General features: G+C 43.0%; 1 protein-coding gene across 5 annotated transcripts in view; it reads left to right on the forward strand.

Annotated features, from left to right (window-relative positions):
- The window catches only part of retn (retained), a 136,988-nt gene that overhangs the window by 68,614 nt on the left and 47,446 nt on the right, over positions 1 to 20,928 (forward strand). The window lies entirely within an intron of this gene.

Here is a 20,928-nt window from a genome sequence, read left to right on the forward strand (position 1 = left end):
CATCATGTATCTAGGAATTGGAAGTTTGTACGGAGTTTGATCGTACTTGTCCGTAAGTTGAAATATGTCAACGAAGGTTTGGGATATCACGGAGATTGCGTGGCTCGAGGTTCGATTGATGAGCTTGCACGAAGCGAACAGTCGACGACGTGGCGCTATTAGATCGTCGATTCGTAGAACGTCCATCCGTCTGTACGGTACGAGCTCATTAGACCGCATTTGAGCTTGATTAATTACGTTTTCGACGAGAGCCGTCGTCCCTTTGGTGAGGCCAGACCCAAGGTGCACCTTAATCCGGTCTTCCGTAGACCCTTGGCCTTCCTTGTCGGTATCGGCGATTTTAAGAACAATGTTCAGATTCAGAAGCAATATATTATGTAGCAACGGCTCCCTGTGCCCAGGTAAGATAATTCTCCGGTGGAGACCAGATAGCCCCTTAGCCAGGGATTAGAAATCGTCAGGTAGACGAGGTACACGACCAAGTTCCTCTTTTCCTACGAGTCATGGTACTGTTTCCGACCTCTGTCGTCTCTTTAGCAAAATTCCAAGAGTAGCCAATATATGGACCAAAGAGAATAAGCAAACGATCGGATTTTTTTTTTATAAAATATATAATACGTGTACTAAAAGTACCAGTAAATGTCGTTTATATCACTTTTTACTAAAATTTTTAACTTTTATAACAAATGGTAATATTTTAAATCACACGACGAGTGTACCGGTAAATTTCAGCGAAATTTTAAAATTTCAAACGCGGTTAACGGATTCTTCCGTTAGAAGGAAGGAAAATTTGGTATATTGCGAGGAAATAGTTGCGTATCCTATACAATAATATATAGTTACTTGCAAAGACACGGTGACCGGAGAAAAATGGCATTAGGTTGGGGGAATAGATTCGTGTACGAATTCGGGGCGTGTCGAGATAAAACAGAGGGTTGGTGAAGAGCTTGGTGGGGAACCGGGGCCAAAGGATCTGCTCCATACACTGCAAAGCTCCGATAGGAAGGATAGACAGAGAAAGAGGTGGCGTCGGTAGGACCGTGACGGTGAGAAAAAGAGGCCTGCTGCGAAGTCCAGGAAAAGCATCCCAGCTAGGTTTTCGGCAGGCCAGTTTCCAATGAGCATCGCGACAACGCAGTCTCGTTTCCCGCCGAACGTGATTTTAAGGAGTAGCTTTTATCACATGGCAAAAGCCATGTTTATTGAGTACGGTTCGTACGTTGGTGATTCAGTTGTGAAAAATCGTGTACGCGCTAGTGGTAACACACGTTCGTCGAATGGTACCGTAGGACATTGAGTCATCGTACATTTTATCGATGAAAATGGAGGGAAAGACGCCTGTCAACAGTTCGTCCATTAAGAATCCCAGGGATACTCTGGCGAGCATGGTACTCAAGGTGCGTTTTTAGCCTTTTGAAAGACCTTGTATGTAAGATAGTCGGATAAATCATGCACGAGAGTCTAATTAGAAGACGGTTCGCGTTATACGACGCTGGTTTCTTCATTATCGGCCTTGCAAGGCTCGCGAGCACTCGGTATCGCCTCGATCCTCGTAACGATCGATTAAAAGAGAACACGGCTTTCGGATGGCATGCGTGCATCGGACGAGCGTGCTCTCGTTTTGCCGCATAAACTCGCGCACGAAAAGAAGCCGAAATAGAATTCACGGTCCGGGGGAGCGGTGCCCGTAAATGAGCGGCTTGGCAAGGGGTGAAGTGTGAGAGAGAACGAAGACGAGGCAGTGGAAGGAGAGGTCAAGGGAGGGGGGAGTGGGGGAAGTCGAGCAGCCAGATAATCGCGGGCGTTAAACTTTTATAGGCCTGATTTTCATTTATATGTTAAACACGTCATAACTCGGTGAGAAGGGAAGGGAGATCGAGCGTTGTACGGTGTGTGCGCGCAAGTTTTTCGACGCGTGTGGGTTTGGTTTTCGTGCAGGTGTGCGCGTCTGGATCGCAGGTAAGGGATCGAAAGGCGGCGCGGTGTCGGGGACGAAGGAGAGACTTTTATTTCTAACAAATGAGCGGCAGGTATGACGATATAATATAAAAAGATCGGCGGAGAAAAGCAAAGAAAGAGAGGGAGAAAGATAGAAGAGGAGGATGGGAGGAAGAAGCGACACCTGATTAATCGTCTTTTTATGGCTGGTAAAATATCGCCGCGCGTAACGACACGGGAAAGGATACATAGAAAACTTTTAACTGACAGATATGATTTTCGGTGAATCCTTGTTCTCGCCGGGTTCTTCTTCCTCCTACCCCGAAAGGGTTATTGAAATATTTGGCTGTTTTTTGTCCCGAGCGGATTTCGTTCCGCCAAGCCGCTTACGAACAGGGCCAGGAAACGTCCGATTAATATTCCAGCTCGCTCGTTGTCAGCAACTTACAAGTCGGTTCTTCTTCTCGCTGCCTCGCATATTTGAAATTTAACCGATCTCTCATTGTAATTTGTTGATAAAGCGGTATATCTTTTGATAATGGTATCAATTTATACTCGCTTCACGGTGTCGCGTCGTCGTCGTTACCCCAGGAAGACCCCGTGAAAGGGTCACGCTCGAAAACGTATTCCACGTCCTCTTGGTCGCGCGGTCTTTTCACCGAGCTCAACAATATAACGTCTCGAAATCCCTTTGACAACGAGACAGTGTCGCCTCTCGGCTCCTTCCAGCAGACCGCGTGACAAATGGAGGCGGCGGAATACATTACGCGCCACTTATCCCTCAAAAATATAAACTAATAGGTATACAGACGTATAAATGAGAGACGTCGAGGCGCGGATGAAAGAAAGTGGGTGAGGTGTTCGGGCTCGGGTATTGAAATCAAAAGGTTACGGTGAATCAGTGGCTTAAATAGCTACCAAACCCGCGCCGGCTCTTCGACGATTCTCGACAAATCTCGACCCATCGATAATAAATTCGGTCGTCGGCCGCCATTCTCGCTCAACCAACCATCTTCAAAAGAGTCGGAAGTCTTTTGCCGGTGAAAGAGAAGCTCTTCGAAATTGGTCACACCGCGTCTCTCTTCTGTCGATCGATGATTTCGTCGACGTGAATCTTCTTTGATACGTAGCCCGAGTTCTGGCTAATTTTTATTAAGAATATTCTTCAAGTATCGTATAAAGCTTTACGACTAGACTATAAAGGTTTAAATTTTCTTCTTCGAACATTTGTCGTCTGTTTTGATAATGAATTCCTTCAAATATGTAGCTTCTACAGGCTTTCACAGCATCCACTTTCTTGTGTATGGTTTTCGAATAAATTTTTAATAAATTCTTATACACCACGATAAATAATAACGAGACTGTACCAGCTATTGGAAACCGATATTTCAATTACGATTCCAAATTTTTCCATATACGACGCGCAACGTTGTCTCGAAACTTATTTTGTTAACAAATTTTCAATACTCCTCCTTAATTCTCTTCGGCATTTGTTTCAACGTTCCATTGTTTGACAGAGATTCGTAATAAAAACTCGACCAACTTTCCGAGCAACTGCACGTTAATATATAAATAAGCGAATTAATTTTCTCGGCCATGAGAGAAGTTGTAGAAACAAGTTGGACGCCGCAGGGCTACCGATAAAGTTTAAACGATGCCCTAAACGTTCCTCGTTACGATAATCGTTTAATCATCCCGCGATACGCGGTATCCGGGTGAGCGCGACTCGACCGTTCGCCGCTGTAAAACTCGTCTAGAATCCCATAAACGCGCTCGGTAGGCCTCCTAATTTCGATGGATATGGTCAACAAACGTCCGGCGGATATCTTTTACAGGAGCGACCCGCGAGGACCGAGCGAACAGAGACCGACTTTACAAAAGTGCCAACCGGTGGCTTTTACGACGATCGAGCGGCGGACCTCACTAAAAATTATTAATAAAAACGTTCTCATCGGCGTCGCCCCTGTAAACATCGCATTTTAGATGTCGTATCCAAAATCGTAAAAGGGCGCTGGGCCTGGCTACGTTTTTCGGATCTACGCCGTTCGACCAGATCGAATCGACTTTGCGTCTTTACGAGCCTGTTCCCCTGTCCCACGAGAGGACAATGTCCCTATAGTGTTGAGTTTCGCGGGCAACACCCGTCTAGATTTATTACACGCGGTCAATCTCTTCTTTTTCTCTTCGTCCATTTGTTGCACTTTGAATCGCTTGCGAAAGTTCGCGGAACGAAGAGATGGAAGATCGATATTGTCGAAGAAATACCAGGATCTTTATCGACCGTGTACACCTTTACCTTTTACTTCGCGAATCTGGTTCGTACCAGAAGCGACGAAATTGCAGAAGGATAATTTACGATAATTCACACTGACAGACATCTATAAAGTTTTATACCAAGCATAAAGACTGATATTGTATGAAAATCGTCCATTAGCATACAGTACCGTATGAAAAGAAAATCAGATTCATAGATTCACAATAGAGAAAGTGAAAAAGCGCGGGGAAATCAGATTCAAGTTCGTATTAAACGAGTTATGCGATACCCGATTATTTCTTCGTCGCTTTGAACTTTGAACTCTTTATAAATCGAGGGGAATATATGTCAAGCGAAAAGGCAATTACCTCGCAGCAATCGACATCATCGAAGAGATCTCGCGGTCTTTACACGTCTATGAATCTCAAACGCTATCATCGACACTTGGCCAGTGTTGACCACGTCGAAGAGAACCAACCGAATTGCTCCGAATCGATCGCGTCGATCTTGTAACCCGTTCTTCTTCGTTCTCTCCCTCGTTAACGAACACGAATCTCGAGATATCGAAACGAGGGAACAGCTCCTGGATAATTGGTCGCATTTAAATATCAATTTTCGGGCTGGCCCCCACGGTGTTAACCCGTTTCGCCGGGTCCGAGCGTCATTATGCGTTCAAGGGTCGAGTATAGAGTAGCGGAGGCAGTGGCCGAGGGGAGAAAGCGAGACGAAACGATAGAACGAAAAGAAGGTTAGACCGGGACGGATAGTTGATGAGAAAGGGACAGAAAGAGGTGTTCGGACAAATAGAAACGTTCACTTTGCTCGACTCGAGAGACTGTTCTGTGAGGTCGCCGGCTACATAGCGCTGTCGTGTAAACACGCGCTAACTGCCTCCTCTTGCCGACGCCGGTCGTCGTCTCCACCCGCCTCCTCCTTTTCTTGCTTCGACCCTTCTCCTTCTGTCGCCTCCGCGGACCTCGATTACCACTATCGCCTCTTCACTTCTCCAACGTTCCTCCGCTGTATTTATTTGTGCAAAATCGATTTTGAATTTTGGCTGGAGATTCCTCTTTCGGATATGATACTCCTTGAGTGCTGTTGCAACGTCGTTCGTAGGATTTGATTGGAAATTGTTCTTGCAGATATCCTTTCAGCGTAATACGTTCCTCGGCTGCTGTCATTAGAATTTTAATTAACAACATGGAATTTTAATATGTACGGCGAATGTCTGTATCTAAAGTCATCAACGAACACGACTGAAAGTCGAACAATTTTTTTCCTTATTATTTTTCATTCGTACGATAGGAACTCATTACGCTCTGCTATTACTCGTTATTACTCGAAACCGTTGAACGTTCTTCGCGATAATCAAACGTAACTGAAAAAGATATTCGTCTGAAACAATTATATCTGCCTTTTTTTTTCTTTTCCGCAATCTGGTTTCCAACTACATATTTAGTCAACAAACGAGTCATCGTGTATATTCGTTTCTTTCCGTTTAACAACGTTTAATAGTTACGAAATAAAACATTATCAGTATTTCCATTAAGCGCGGAATACGTTTAATTTCAAATATCGTATACACGAATATTCGTATTACGTACGAACCAGACGCTTAGAAGGTTAATTGGACGTTAATTAAAATTTCGTTGCAATAACTGGAATTCAGATAATCGAAATTCTACGATAGAACGGATAGAAGTCGGAGAAACGTTGGCAATTGGAAATCGCGAGGCTGCCTGGAACTTTTATCGCTGGCCACTGTCTAATTCGATGGCTAAACGTACGCTCGTTAGATCCCGATAGGCACGCTTTATAACCGTGGTAAGGAACTCGGTATTTTCGAATATTACATCGAGTAATGGAGGGGATCCTTTCACGGTTCGATAAATTCCCATCGGTGAAGAATCGCGGAGGCACGAGGAACAAAGATGGCCGTTGATACCGCGGTCAGGAACGACTGTGCGTTTTGTATGTTCGTTCGATTAGCATGGCGGTGCGAGTTGTTTCGCTTCCTCGTTAATAAGAGAGCCTCCCCTCCTGTATTTCTCTTCTTTCCGAACCGTTGATCCCTCCTCTCTTTTTCGTTCCATCTCTGTCCTCCTCTTCCTCTTCTTCTTCTTTTTTCCCTTACTGATACACGTAATTCAAGCCAGACGCATAATCTTCCCATGGCTAAGTCCAGGTAATTGCGTGGCCGTGGTAGACAATGCCGTTGCTGTGTTTCGCGTGGGACCACGGACTTCCTCGGTCGTAGACCGACTTCTTTACGAGAGCGAGTCTTTCGAGGGAATGAACGCGATGCCCTATCGAATATTTTCGCGATATCCGCAGGAATAGGATTCAAGGCCTTTTATTTAAAGATAACCGAAATCAGTAATAGACGTTACAACGTCTACAGCGAAATCCAATTCGATCGAACGTCGACGAAATTAATTAATGGTATAATCGAAGTATAATAGAAAATAAACGTAGCGTAATAGCAATCTTTTCGCGTCTGATTGAATCATAAAGATCAGAATCATTTTCACAGAACAGGTTAATTTGCCTTCGACGGTCAGACATGACACAGATTTTTTCTATTAATTCTAACTTGCGACTATTAGCATGTGTCGTTATCTATAGGATTGAACAATAAGAGATTCAAAGGTAGGGTTTTAAAGAAGATATTTGAAAAAAGCATCGTGTATTTCGTGCGATCGTATGATTCATCGAGCAGCGACAATATAGAAAATCGAAGAACTATCTGTAGTAAAATCAACGAAATTCCGTGGTTCGATTTTGATAATATCACGACCAGCCAGCAATACGCGAAAGCTCGAACGGCCAACATTCACGTGGCAGGAAGATTCGAATCGACTCGCGAAATAATAAGCTCGCGAGGGCAAACCGTAGCGGAGAAGGCAAACGATACATAAAACTTAACCGCCCTGTCGTAGATATTAATCCTATTACACGGTCCATTGAAATAAATTACGATATAAAATCAAACTCGTTCCACGGGTGACGGTGAGAGATCTCGGTCCCTCGGGGTAGAAACATTAATCGCCGTTGCAAGGTCTCGCGTTGCACCGCGCCGGCCATCGAGCATCGTTGCTGAAGCGGACCAAGATTCGATTGCAGCCGTGTTTCTCTGTCCTCCTTTATCTCTCCCTCCCCTCCGTTTGCTCTCGGGCCCATCCGTTCCTTCATTATTTACGTCTTGATTTATTATAATCGAAGCTCAGCTGCGTTTGATCCGCACCGAGGTGGGCCTTCCTCTTCTACCCTCTGTTCTTTTTCTTTTTCTCGCCTCTCGTTTTCGTGCGTTTCTTCCGACGTGCACGGTAGAAACGCGAAACTGAGAAGAGTGGGACGTGGTCGGAGGCTGGACCACGAGTAACACCACTTTTACCAGCCGTATTTTACGTTCAACGTCACCAACGTTAATCGATCTTCGCATACTCCGTCGTTTCATCTCTCACCTGGTTTCTCTCAATCTCGCGTAACCCCGCATTTTCAGTGGCGTTGCGATTCTTTTCTCGCAATTAGACCGTAACAACGTTGACGTATGGCTGAATTATACGCTAGAGCGATTGATTATTTGTACGTCGTCGTGTCACGGAGAATTTCGGGACGCTTCTTTCGAAAGAGAAACTAAAGATAGAAACAGAAACTGAAAGAGATCGTGACAAATAGGAAGAAAAGAAGGAATATCATCAATCAAAGAGGATATATCGAATAACTCCGTTCTCGTTTGAGAGTTCATTTATTTGGGAATACTTGACAAATATTAAGATTAAACAGGGACAGCAGATTCTAATCAAAGGAGCAACAATTTCCCTCGACTTCTATTCCTGTTTCCAATCTTACTTACGAGGGACCATCGATTTTTATACTCCGATTTTGCTCCCGTTTTAGGCATTCGTAATGTTTCAAGAAAATACAATTAATTAACGTACGATTGAAACGAGAAATCACGCGTAGCAACAATTTTTTGACTTTGAAATATTTTTCGACGATAGACGAGAGAACGTAACAGTATTGTTAATCGATGTTACAATAATTGAAATTCTGTTACAATACGACTCGCTGGAATTCCATACGGATCGATTGAAACTCGAACTGCGTTTCTATTACTTCTGTATCTGTTCCCTTCTTCGTTTGTCTCTGTACATCGAAACGATAAAAATAAATTCAAATTACGCCTGTGTGGCTCGTTGCTCGTGTTCCCGTTCCCACACCACACGAGTAATCGGTCGACGAGGATACGACGGTGACCGTACCACGGCGGACATCGCGGCTTTATCGCGATATCGCGATCAAATTGGACGAGCTACCGAATTAAATTTCGCGATCGTAAATCTCGCGCGGTGGGCATCTCGTTATCTCTTGGTCGGATTTGACGAAGAAAAAGAATTCGGGCGACCGATCGTCCTCTCGCCGAGCAGAGGGAAGTTATTGGCCGACGATACACGCCGTCTTACCGGCACGGTTGATAAAGGAGCTGCAGCGACGAAAGATTAACGCGCTGGTTAACGCGTATTTGCACCGGGTCTCTGACCCCTTCTTCGCGCCACGAAGCGTTTCCTATGTCGTCCAAATTGAATTAAAACGCAAGTGCGTTTAACCATCGAACCACTTACGCTGGATTTCTTAGATTTTACAGCGAAGTACTGTGGTCTATCCGAGTCAGCTGGGAGTCGCAGTACTGCGATCTTGAACTTTGCATGGAAAAATCGAACCTGTATACGAGACGACGCGTTACGAACGTATTACGATTTAATCGATGATTAGACTGCGCACGTTTATGCATTTATTTGAAAGCGAAGCATAATGTTACGTGTATTTAAAAAAAAAAATTGTTTCTAACGGTCCACTTTGTTATCCCTTTCAAGCGATCGATAACGTGATCCAAATCATTCGCGTTTCTGAAACTTTCCCAATCCGTGAAATTTGTCTTATCTTAATAGTCCTAAAAAATTTGGTAACACGAACGATGACCCGAGTGGCAGTTAGCGTGCTAATATTAAACAGGAATACAAACTTCTGGACGGAAGCGTAGGTAGCAATTCCTCGCAACTTTTGTTTCCATTTTGAAATTTCTCTCGTAAAGCCATATTTCTCGTTAATCGATCGTTCCACTGATCGGTGTTTCGATGATCCACGTGTTAACGATAATTTTGATAAACATGCTAATGTTGACGAAGCAGAGTATACTTTCAACGATGTTGGAAGAAGAAGCGGATGGGAATCGACTTTTGCGATGGCAAAATTATACTTGTCGGAAAAGGCCGCGACCGGTTAACAAGAAAAAGTAGCATGAGACGCGGTCGTGATCGCCGGTTACGTTTGAGATGGCTGCAAAAAAGCGACGACTCGCTCGTGCCAGCGTTGAAGTCGGGAGAGAGTTATGTGACAAGCGACAGCCGTGTCTTTCTCGCGTGTTCGCGCTTCCTCGCATTCTTCCATCCGGGCGATCGACACGTCACGGCGGGGCAGAAAATAGGCCCGGGTAAAACGTTTGAAAAGGAAGCGGCCTGTTCCGCTTATTAAATCGTCCCTCGAACCGCTTTTTTCCCGCGATTTCTTATCGTCCACACTGCTCGTGCGTCGTTGCGTAACTTCGAGCCGACCGCAAACGTCTCTCTATCGAAGTACAAATATTTGATCGATCGAGATATTCTTCGAATCGCGATTAATTACGCGCGTTTCCTCTTCGAATTAAGAAATCGGTGCCCTATCGCGCTATATCCGCTCCTTTCGCGATAACGATCTTCCGATCGCGCGTATCAGCGCAAAGATACAATGCGGTTAATCTCCCGCTATTTTATAGATTCGCATAATACAATGGAACGCGTAATTGTACAAAGTGATTGGATCATTGATCAGAAAGTAAATCGTTTTCTTTTTCTTATTTAGAAGGATCAACGTCTCATCGAGATGTGACTCATCAGCGATGTGTACTGCCGGTTAGTGATAGTTTAATGGAATCGCACAGGTGTTTATCGCTGTGGATAAATCTCAGAAGTTTCTCGACATTCCTTCGCATTATCGAAGAATAGCCATTTGGGAAGTTTCGCCTGATTTCGCGAGCTTTCAGTTTCTTTTCACAAAAATTTAATATAAGTTAGACTGGGTTAGAAGGCATTGGCACGTATCGCAGTGAGCTGGAAGTATAGCCTTTTGAAGGAATTCGCGAACGATTCTCCCGTGGTCAATATGAATCCTGTTTAGAACGACTTGATTTCTTCTTTGGCAAATCTTAATTCCGAAGGTCAGATGGAATCTTCTTCTGGGATAGACGATGAGAACGTATAAAAGCGATTATTTGTAATATCGTTTTCTTCGATATGCTTGCCACGTTTTTATATTCGACGCTGATTAAAGTTCAAATTCTTCGAGATGTCACATCTGGGATAAAAAGCGAGAAATCTTTGCAGTCAAAGGCTTTTGTTCACTGTATCGAAATAAAATGCACGAAGTATGCGAACAACCAGTTGCCCATCAACCATGAAAATTATGGTTTGCCTACGTGTTAAATCAAAATTAAACCACGACACGTGTGACAAATTTGTAGAAAGGGTTACAAGAATAGGAAACGATATAATTTACGAACATTTCGTCGAAAGGGGGTTTATAAATCGTACAGCTGGACCACGACCACCAACGATCATGTTCTCGTGAGCGTGAAACGTTCGGGAACGTGACCGTGTTGAACGTTCGAGATCGTACGAAAGTCCTTGCGGGACGGGGTGACGAAAACTGACTGGTTCCGCCGCGGAGAAAGGAAGAAACAGCTCCGGTGGAGATTATTAGGCGGTCGACATAAAACGTGCTTAGGTGCGATTTAATATTTCCAGCTACGGGCATAAAATCCCCGGCGTATCGGGGACTCTCTCCATGAGAGTGGAAGGACGCGTAGGGACCACGAACTTCGCTCTTTATGCCGTTCCTTCTTTGTGACGCCGACATCTGGCGTCATCGAACGTCAACCTTCTTCTCGTTCCTTGTATTTTATACCCCTTCGTGTCGTAAAAAAAGCTCTCGACCTCCTTGGTCGCGCTATAGACGCGGCCTCTTTATTTGTGTTTTCAGCCCAGTTTCGGGGTCGCGGGCCCCGAATTCATCGGTGACTCGTTCCAGATCATTTTCACCCGTTTAATATCTCTATTTCATTGTAAACATCGAGCCGGTGCGCTTTTATCCTCATACGATATGAGATTTCGTAGGCGAGCATCTTGCAAGGCAAATCGTTCGATCTTGCCTTTTGTAAGCTTCTCCGGCTACGATCAACGGTCCAATTTCTCGAGAAACTAATTAATTCGATCGTATAAATTTATTCGTCACAAACGGGGATAGCATAAGTAAGCGTAGATTCCAAAGTGAATTTTAACAAATATTCGCATTTCTACAGATACCTTTCGATTCACGGAGTTGGTTCGTAAAATTCCATCGAACTCGAATAAAGTTTACCATTGGTAGAGATTTCCTGCGGAACGTAGGAGATAATCTTTGAAAGAGGGTTCATCGAACGCATTCGAGTCGTTCCCCGAACGTATTGTTCTTCTTTTTCCATTTGTCGTAAAATTCCATAAACGTGGAATGTAAAATTTGACCAAATTCAAAGGAATCGTTGTACGTAGATATCGGAGATTTCTTGTGGAAGAAGGATCGACGAAAGAAGGTTCATCGAACGCGTTGAAATTGTTCTTCGAAGGTGACGAGAAGATTTCGTTTCGGTATAGCTCGCAATCATCGGGCAATCACCGCGAGGGGATAAAGAAAGAACGTTGGAAGAAGCTTTCGAGATGGGCGAGGGCGAATCGCTTGAAAAACGTCAACGATTCCTCCTGGAAGCTGTAGCTGGTCAAAGGAAGGCGAATGAACGCGAGGAAAACCTCATTCGGATTAGAGGTTGACCAGGGGCAGGGAGAGGAGGGAGGGAAGCCTCTTCTCTTTCCACGAACCGATATCGTTCGAATAAAGCCGATTGATTTGGCCCCGATAATGGCAACTCACTGATTGTATCCTTCTCCTTTGCTATTAGGACGTCACTTTGTGTCTTTCTGCCTCAATACACGACGAGACACCTTCCACAATTCTTGATAATATTTGGTACAAGTTAGGATACACGGTGCGGAATAAAATGATCGGATACATTTACGTGTTTGTACGTTGCATGTATTTAAAGGAAGAAAATGTACATTGTAAATAAACTGTACGTCAGAATCAGCTAATCACTGTGCGAAACTCAATCTTTATCGTGGTTTTACCCGAGTAACTTGTTAATCTATCGAGTCTATAGGATTCTTAGCTCCCATTTGTTTGATCGATATAACAAAATCATACGTATAGTAGCAAGGCGCTAATTATTTCGAGTAACGTATTACGATAATAACGAGTGCTATAATCTGGATATTTTCAATATTTTCGATACCTATAAAATCTATAAAAATTCTCATAAATGCATGAACATCGGCAGTCTGATCGTATCACGTACCTCTTATAACTTTCGAGAATATATGAATGTTTATTAAATCGCTCGGAAGATGGTGAGATCTTCCTGGAAAGTCACACTATGTTCAGCGTAAACTGCAATTAACCGCGTCTCTGTGAAATCACGGACAAGGGTCGCCGCTACTATTGGCACAGCGTGTGATCGCTCGCCCGAGAAACTGGCAGCGGAGACAAAACCAGCTCGATATAAACGAATCCGGCTATTCCTTGGGATATACAAGAGGGCTGGTCCGCGTCACGCTTATTGCTTCTTTGCCGTTAGTACAAACAATCTGCGTTTCCTCGATATTTCAACCGGCATTGCGCGTAAGTTTCCGCGAATTCAGCTACCCCTGTCTTTCATTTTTCGGCGTATCGAATCCTCCACCGATTCTGGGTATTCTAATGACTTTACGAGCCATTTCGCGATCAAAGGAATCGAAAGCCTAAACCGACAGGTTTAAACGTAAATATCCCATTTTTCGTGGTTATCCATTTACAATGCAGCGCGTGAGAGATTCAGGCTAATAATAAAATACGATGACGTAAATTTTATATCTATAGTCGTCGTCATTCATATTGCAATCATAAAAATTTAAAGCATGTAGAAAATTGAAAAAATGTATTTTTTTGTACTTGGCATACGACCGTGCAATAAGTTTTGTGAATGTGTGTGTGCTCGATGTTTGAAAATTTCTCGTAGACAACGCTATAGGTGGAAAAATTGGAAAATGTTGTTTCTTTATCGTATAATTTCCTACGTGTCAATGGGAACGCTATAATGTAGAATTTCAGATTTTCATTTGTCTTCGATTGTCAGCGTTGAAATTCGAGGTTGTTTTAAACAATTGAGAATCGTATCCTTGTAAGCATAATTTCTCGTATTCTTGTTCCGTAGTCTTCACATAGGAATAATTATATACATAGAAAATTTGTGTTTTATGTATTTAATTAGCGTCAAATGTGCTTGAGCCAATTAATCGATAGAATCTGATATATTTCGACTATCGTCTAAGAAATATCACAGGATAGATGTCGTGGATGTCTCAGATGACCTACATGAATAGCAAAGGTCTACGCTCTCCAGCAATTCCCAACATTACGAAGGTTTATAGAAGCGTAACACGCTTTATATACGCTATTCTCATCGTAATCATAATAATTACCAGCGCTATCTTTAATGCCCTGAAAGAGGATAATGATAGCGGCGGCTATTACGACCGCTCGTATAAACCGCGATCTTGATATCTCCACGTTTCTTTCTTTTCCTTTGCTCCGAACAAGATAGGTAACGTTTACAAGCATCATCCTTGCCGAAAAAGTTTTAACGAGAAACGCGGATTAATCGGAGATTCTCTTAAATAATCGAAGCACAGTCGCAAACAGAATTTTCTAATTGATCCAGTTGCTTCTAAACACGTTTCGAAGTATACGAAATTTGAGGAATTTTCTTTAAAAAAGATTTCTTCTATTATTACGATCATTCATGATTCGATAAAATAATATAAAACAAAGAACGTTGTGCATCTATCGTTTCCTTATAAAACGAAAGAAACTTTTGGGACAACCTAATACGAGCCCGGAATCGGATAGTCAAGTCGTAATGAAATTTTCATTTACTCTTTCAACATGAAAAATTCATCCTTTCGCGTAGCCAAGATATAATTGCCAAAACGTGACTCGCAAAGAAAGATTTGTTTCGCTGTAGTCAAATGCAGTGATGATTGTCATTCTATGATTACGCTTCGAATGTTTTATATATATATTTGCATACGACGTGCACACTGTACATCTGTACACTTTTAAGATTCTCACAAAGGTAGATAAGAATACCCGTTCTGTGTAATTACGACTGCCAACAGCCAAATAGAATGGAAGCGAATTTTCATCGCGCTCACGGAGCTCCTTGGCAAGTATGAATCGACTCGCTTCCGTGTCAGAAGCAACGGCTGGGCATAAAACGCGCGCGGGGCCAAGTGCAGCAACTCGTAAATCAACGAAACGGAAGAGGCGTTGTTTGCCTTCGCGAGGGTTATTATTTATCGATTCTTGACCGATCGACTTTTCCTGGCCACGGTGGCAAAAAGCGACGCGACTGGTTCGCCACCACGCTTCGTTAACCCTGATCCTCCGACCCTTTTCCACTCCGTGTTTCTCGCGACTCACTCGTGTCGGAATGTCGTGTAACGCGTAAGTTGTAAACGTGTAAACTGTCTCGATTCTCTCGACTATCCCACGAAAGTTGTTCGAATCGCGCGAAATCTGTTCGATTACGGACGACGAGACAAGATACACGTGGGATCGGTCGCGACTGTAAACGTTTTCCGGTTGATAACGTTCCATTCGACTTTGTTTTTCGACGAATATGTGGATACCTGGAGGAACATCGTCGAGCAATGCTGCGAAAGCTGTGCTCTCGTTGGAATATCAACGAGGAATTTCTTGTCGTTGCACGTTCCATAAAGTACTCGACAGATATTAACTTGTAGAAACATTTTGTCTATGTCGAAACAACGTTGCATTCGGATATTGTTTCAATTTCAAAGCAACATTTGTTCTTTCGCAACGGATTATTCAGACGTATACGTAGCAGATGGTTTGTGCGAAGTTGCGGATGATGGATGGTGGAAGGAGGCTTGTTTGTTATTATTACGAATAAAAGAGGAAATGAAAAATGCGAGTTTGGCGAAGTCTTAAAGAACGTCGGAAATTCAGCAGCTCGCGACTTTTAAATACGCTGAAAAATGAGCACATACAACGGACGATCATGTTCGGGACTTTGTACCGATTTCGATTATACGATATTTACTTCAGGACATTGATCCTGTTGTAAGAAAAATTGACACGAGGTATAGATGCGACGTATCTTAAAGACGTATTGACATATCGTAACGGACAAACAAGTGTACATACTACTAATACAATCGTGTCAGCATCGACAAACTGCACACGCCGAAGGAACATTTGTTTCTGTCGTTTGTTTCTCTTTGATGTTTCCCGCTTCGATCCGTAACATGTAACAAGAAGCAACTTTTTTTTTTACTAACAATGATAGAAACACGGAGGAATACGGGATAACAGATATCGACGTTTTGAAGAAACGTGGAACACGAAGAAAAAGTTGGTCGTTGTTGTTTCGACGGAGACACAGCTTAAGGAACATCGGCCAAGTGTTTGGCTTACGCTTGTTACAAAGTAGAACGACTGGACGCGGAATAAAGTAGAAGAAAACGAAGTCGAAGCGTAGATAAAGCATTCTAAGAAGCGCATCGACTCCGTCTTGACCTCGACAACAGACCACGAACGCATTATTTAAGGCTGCACCCGTTTCCGTTTCGCTCGAGACGCACCCTTATAAAAGCTTTTACGACCGGAAGTTGACCCCGTGTTCGCGGGGGCACAGCGAATAGGTATACGGGTGTCGGTGCGAAAACCAGGAGACTAAGCATCTAATTACATAGTCAAGCGAATGTAGCTGGCTGTTAGAATTTCCTCTTGTCAACCGCGTAAGCACTTTCGAATCTCATCCTTTCGTCGATGCAATCTTTCCTCGCTAGTCTTCTTTTATACGTTTCCAACAACTCCGTGAAAGACGATTGCAATCTGTCAAAGACACCGTGCAAACACGTTTCCTAGAGAAACGTTGGCAACGGTACGTTCTACCGTTATCGTTGTTCCTTATCAGCCGGAAGAGCAAGATATCTGAATCTTGGAGATGGTAGAAAGAGCCGCGCATCGATAATTACTCGTCGTAAAAGTAACGACGTGTGGCGTTGAAACGGCGCTCTCGTCTCTCGCGATTCGCTTTTCACTTGTTCGGCGAATTTTACGGTGACCTCTCTTCCGGATCGTGTTCGCGCTCGTAAACCCGGTCGCTCGATGAAGATCGCGAGTTCGTGTTTCCTTAGGCTATACATAGTTACCGCGGAGGGGTGTTATAACGAATATCAAAGCAGTCAAATACACCGACTACGAAAGTATTTAAACAGTTGTCGCAGGAAACTTTTATTTGTATGCATTGTGTGAGCTATTTTGAAATTTCATTGCCACTGTAACGAGACACGGCTGTCGCTGTTATATCGGTCAAATTTCAGATCAATTTGAAAACGTATATTTATCGCAAATATATATTTAATAAAAGATTAGTGTACGGTATGAATAGTCACATCGAGGATATAACGTAAAAGCGTTATCTAAGTATTAAATATTGGGATTTATCGATACAGTGGATAATCGACCGTTTAAATACTTTTATCGTCCCTGCGAAATGATACGGCGAATAATATAATTTACTATACCATATATTTACTTCTGATTTACTGAAATTATTGGAAAACGATGTTGTCCTTTGAAATGTGTTCCTAGTATCAGAGAACGCTTACACAGAAAGAAAGTTTATGAGAACCCGGAAGGCGGGTTACGAGACGTATCAATCGTGCGAATGTGTTTGTATCGCGATCGATAGATCGATGCAGGTGATAAATCGATCGACTGTCCCCATGGCACAACGACTGAACGACGCGACGATGGGATGCTAACGATAGTTAATCGTCCGGACGATAAAAGCGCAACCGTATCGCGTGGTCGATGCGGAGGATCATCCCGTAGGACGTGGCGCTAGCAGCGGCGTGTACATCGATCATCTGAGCGGGTTGCGTCCCTCCTCTGCTCGCAGGGACGAAAGTAACCCGATCAACGTCGGCTGTATCAGGAATTATTATTCACCGGCCGTCAGTCGATGAGAAGGAGAGGGCGGGGCCGCGAAGCATGCATCATCGAGAGCAAATTCCGTTCGCCTCTCTTTATTTTACGGTAGTGAAGGATAGGGGAAAAGATACGTGGAAGAAGGAAGAGACGCGAAATTGTAAAAGCAAGAGCGAGAGAAAGACGAGAGCCGTTCTACCCGATCTTCACGTGGCTGCCGTCAGTCCGCTTAACTGTAGATCAATCAATATACGCTGGTTGAACCCTCGGACTCTGTTTTCTCTCCGTTGCTCCCTGGCCTCGGTCGGTTCGTTCCTCTTTCTCCGACCTTTTACCCCGTCCTCTCCCTCCGGCTGCCCCTAACGAGCTCATCGCTCGTGTAGCCAAAGAAAAAACACGAGAAAGTGGTACAAAATGGCCCTTGAGAAATGCCGTCCGTCCATCCGTTCGTTTGTCCAGCCGTTCGTTTCAACGCTGTTGCAAGGGTGGACGAGGTGGAGATCGAGCTAGGGCGTTGCCATGAACACACGATGGAATGTATGAATAAGTGGGCCGCGATACGCCGGCCATTTCGGAGAACGAACGCATGTCTAATTTTCGTTCTTCGATCTTCCTCTATGAATCCACGATAACGTAGAGCGCTGTTGGCGAGTTTCCAGTATGTTAGAACTTGAAGCTACATCGGTGAACACGTGTCTTATTCGTAAGAACGGCGTTTCACGGTATTGGAACTAATTAATCGTATATAGAAACGAAAGCTACTTTTACTCTAAAGAGCAAAGAGCGCACCAAACTTTCAATCGCGATACACATCGATAAGTGTGAGAGCATCTTTTGGTTTCGTGTAGGTTGCGATAAATAGCGTATACGATCAGGGAATTAATTATTGTTTTTTTCGTTCATGCAAATTAAGAGTCCAAAGATTTGCAACAGCTATTGACAAGTGTTTCAAGACTGACATAACGAATTACCTCATTGACTATCCTTGTGGCAAAAGTTTTACATAAATTAGACGCAAATTCAGACAATTTTATCTAGAATTAGAATCGAAATTTTGGATTAGAAACGGAACGAATATAATAGAAAAGATACGCGTATCAGAATTGGTTGAAACATTGATCGTACCAGATACGAACACGAAGGAATTTAATCTATTACGTAAATGATTTTTATTGATTTTCGTGATTTTTATTACAAAATTCAATATTTATTTAAGACTCTACTTATCTTGTCTAATCTCTGCCTATCTTTACATAAGATTTCAAACGAGATAATAATTCTTGAAGATTCTTATAATTTCCCACTCGTTTCCAAAGTTCTGTATTCGTACTAATAGTTAGGAACGTAGGTGTATTTGTAAATTGTTTCGTGTCTATATCGCGCTTTGTCTATGAACAAATCTTGCGATAATAGATAGATTTGGTATCGTAGGCGTTACCAATTGTAAGACACCTGTCCTTGCCAAACGTATAATACATACACAGTGGATAATAGACGCCGCACCGGAAACAGCTGTATTCACGCGTTAAATGTATACGTTCCTACTGTTGCGGATCATCGTTTTGAATAAGAAAAAGAAGAAAACGATTAACTAATGCGATATTGAAAGTCAGCACGATAATCAATAATCTTTTGTATCGAATAATAATGTATAGATCCTTGTATCCATGTCGTATCTGCACATCGATTGGACTCTGCCACGGCAAAAAATTCTGGCGAGATCTCAGTTAATATTTTCTGTATTTTAATGGTTTCAAGGAAGTACTTATTAATTGCAACTGATTGCGCGCAAATAGCCAAGCGTGATGTAACAATCATAGAAAAACGTCGATTCAGAATGCGCAGAGTTATAAATAATTTTGTCACCTTTGAACCATCGACAGATTATTTCTTGTACATTTATATCCACAATTTCACGTTTTTAAAAGATTACGAAGAATTAAAAACGATGCGTAGCACATTTAGTTCGACCGTGTCGTCTCGTCAATTGTTAAATAATTCTCAAAAAATTTCTCAATTACAAATGACGATTGCGGAGAAAGAACGTGATAAAAGTTCAACGATCAATTCCACCTTGTTAGAACCGTAGTCTTATTTCACAGCGAGATTAAACGTGTATTTTTTCGCCCTATTGAACATTTCAAAAATGCCAGGTGTAAGAAGGTTTGCAAACGTACAATCTATCCTTAAGAAGACTTGTATCTCCCAGGCTCAGCCACCAAGTGACATAGAAATTTGAAAATCGAAAATGTACTTGTCACGATCTTTTCATCTCGTATAATTTGCGAGTTATAAATCTGATTGGTACGTTTTCGTCTCTCGGAAACCATGTAATACGATGTACCAAACGAGAGAACTAGACGTAACAAACGATGATGCCGCGTATATTGATTATCACGCGTTTCAAAATTATTATTCGTGAGATCGTGAGATGCTGCTCACGTTTTGTTCAATGGAATTTATCGTCTGGGCAAATCTACGAGCGAACAGGGATAGGAAATTCGTTTAAAGAACTATTACTGCCCGTGCCAACAGCAACAACGACTTAAATATTGGGTCAGTTCATAAATTCGCGTGTCGGAAGCACGTGTTATCCGGACGATGATCCAAGGTAACATTCGACTCGTGTTCCTAGCCGTTGCTTCTATTAAGCGATCGTTTGTCTTAGTCTTTCTCTCTCTCTCTCTCTCTCTCTCTCTTTCTCTCTCTCTCTCTTTCTGGGACGATAGAACTTAACACGTGCTACGTAATTTCTAAAAGCGGAAATCGTTGGACCGTCGCGTTTCGCGCGGTTTATCCTCGACCAGTGACACTTGTGCAGCTGTCGCTTGAAAGAGATAAAGGAGTACGGAGATTGTTTGAAACGGTTTGACCGATCGAGAACACGGAGAATCAAGGGAAGCTAGAGCCACGCAAACGGCAATTACTTCCAATAGCTGTTCACCGGAGTTGATAGCCAGTGGAGGAAATGAAACGGTAATGGAAACGGTGCTTAAGGGGACAAAGGAAAACGTAGGCAAAAAAGGGCGCGAGAGACGAAGTTGGGTGGGAGATAGCTCGTATTATAAAAGCAATTAGAGGGTCCCGGATTAGATATAGCACATCGTACATAACAAATATGATAATACGGGCCCGCTAGCCCGAAGGGAATTTGGCTTTGCCTCGGTCGAGGGGGTTTCGGGTTATGAGGCAGGTTAAACGGAATCATTAATAATCGGAGCTAACTAATCTGCCTGTCGCTATGAGCACACTTGTTTCACTCCTGTTTTTATTAGCCCGGCTCGAATAACATTTTATTCGTCGTGGAGTAGGGAGGGTACGTGCATCGAAAAACCCGCGTATCGCGACAACGTGTGACGATCGACTAATGGATGAAAAATTATGGCGACGTAAGGCACGATTGCGAAAATTAAAATTAAAAAAGTGTTTCAATTCTTGCAGCTATCGTGCATTCGGTGTTTCGCATTTAATCACGTTATCGCAATACTTTACTCTCTCTCTCTCTCTCTCTCTCTCTCTCTCTGTCATGATGCGTTTTTCAAATGACACAACGT

The sequence above is a fragment of the Bombus flavifrons genome, chromosome 6 (genome assembly GCF_040668555.2).
Source record: "Bombus flavifrons isolate JBK064 chromosome 6, iyBomFlav1_principal, whole genome shotgun sequence".
Classification (NCBI taxonomy): Eukaryota; Metazoa; Arthropoda; class Insecta; order Hymenoptera; family Apidae; genus Bombus; species Bombus flavifrons.